Raw genomic sequence first — 2237 nt, forward strand, 5'->3', positions numbered from 1 at the left:
AGTCCAGAAGAGTACATCTGATTTCCTGGAGCTGGAGTTACAAGCGGTTTTAAGCCTCCGGATGTGTGTGCTGGAAACCAAAGCTTGGTCGTCTGGAAGTACGAATCATGTTCTTAACCACTGAGCCATCTAAGCCATTATTCCAGCCCCTATACATTTTTTAAAGATTTATTTATTTTATGTATATGAGTACACTATAGCTGTCTTCAGACACACCAGATGAGGGCGTCGGATCTCATTACAGATGGTTGTGAGCCACCATGTGGTTGCTGGGATTTGAACTCAGGACCTTCAGAAGAGCAGTCAGTACTCTTAACCACTGAGCCATCTAAGCCATTATTCCAGCCCCTATACATTTTTTAAAGATTTATTTATTTTATGTATATGAGTACACTATAGCTGTCTTCAGACACACCAGATGAGGGCGTCGGATCTCATTACAGATGGTTGTGAGCCACCATGTGGTTGCTGGGATTTGAACTCAGGACCTTCAGAAGAGCAGTCAGTACTCTTAACCACTGAGCCATCTCTCCAGCCCGCCCCTATACATTTTTACCACACACGCACACTCACATGCCACTGAGAAGGCCAGTGTAACCAAGCATGCACTTTGCATGAAGTTCTTCAGTCTCCCCCTAGAGATCCTCACTGCCTCCCTCTTTGAAGTGTTAAGTGGGACTCTAGGATGGGCCACATGCAGGAGCCAGAGCAGACATAGAAGATGGCTCAGCATCCAGGTTGGTCCCCAAAGGAATTGGAAGCATCCTACAGTGGCCCCCTTGAGGGCAGCAATGGTCCAGAGGGCCAATGGTCACTGAAGCACCCATTATGGTAGTGTGTCTGGGAACTGACAACCACATTTCACAGCCTCCTCTGGCAGGCAGCCACCATCCTTTGTGTACAGCATCTCCAAGCATGGCTCACCCTGAATCAGGATGGAGCCAGCACGTCACATTGTCTGGAACTCTTTGTGAGCACAACTCAATACACTTGGTGGAAGGCCTGGCCGGCTGTCAACCAGCCTTCGGCAGCCATATACCCTTTGGACCCAGTGAGGACCAAAAACCAATGAGGCCAAAGGTGTGGTGCTTTATGCTTGTCATCCCAGCACTCAAGAGGCTGAGACAGGAGGATTGCCACAAGTTTCAGGCCAGCATAAACTATACATTGAGATTATCTTTTTAAAAATAACTAAATTAAATATTAAATTAAATTAAAAGAGGGCCAGCAAGATGGTTCAGCAGGTAAAGATGCTTCCTGCCAAGCCTGATGCCCAAGTTCAATCTCTGGGACCTCACAATGGTAGAAGGAAAATATGAATTTTACAAAGTTGTCCTATGGCCTGCACATGTATTCATTCATACACGTGTGTGCATATACACACACATACACAATAAACAAACAGATAAATAAACATAATTTCAGACAATTCAGGAAGGAGAAACGGCTCAGGAGTTAAGAGTACATTCTGGCTGGGCGTGGTGGTGGCGCACGCCTTTAATCCCAACACTTGGGAGGCAGAGGCAGGCGGATTTCTGAGTTCAAGGCCGGCCAAAGCTACATAGTAAGACTCTGTCTCAAACAACAGCAATAACAAAACCAAAACCACAAAATAAAACTAAGGGGCTGGAGAGATGGCTCAGTGGTTAAGGGCACTGACTGCCCTTCTAGAGGTCCTGAGTTCAATTCCCAGCAACCACATGGTGGCTCACAACCATCTGTAATGGGATCCAATGCCCTCTTCTGATGTGTCTGAAGAGAGCTACAATGTACTCATGCATAAAATAAATTAATTAAAAAAAGAGAGAGAGTGTGTATGTGGCTGAGTGTGCTTGTGTGCATGTGTGAGTGTGTGTCTGTCTGTGTGTGCACTGTGGGCCCCAAGAGCAAAGCTGCATAGCATTGGAGAGGCTCTGTCACCCCTTGACGCCTCAGATGCTTTCTTGGTGGCCGCCCCACTGTGCACTCCCACCAGCAATGCACAGGCCCCACACCAACACTTTCCTTTTTTTCCTTAAACTTTTAAATTTGTTGTGGAGTGGTGGTAGGTAGTTGAGTAAGTGCCCCGATACACATGTGGAATTCAGAAGAAAACAGCAGAGGTCAGTTCTCTCCTTCCACCATGCAGATCCTACAGAGCAGGCTCAGGCTGTCGGGCCTGGCAGCAAATACCCTCACCCTCTGAGCCACCTCTGTGTTTTGTTTGTTTGGTTGGTTTTGTTTTTTTTTTTGAAACA

The sequence above is a fragment of the Mus pahari genome, chromosome 19 (assembly GCF_900095145.1).
Source record: "Mus pahari chromosome 19, PAHARI_EIJ_v1.1, whole genome shotgun sequence".
Classification (NCBI taxonomy): domain Eukaryota; kingdom Metazoa; phylum Chordata; class Mammalia; order Rodentia; family Muridae; genus Mus; species Mus pahari.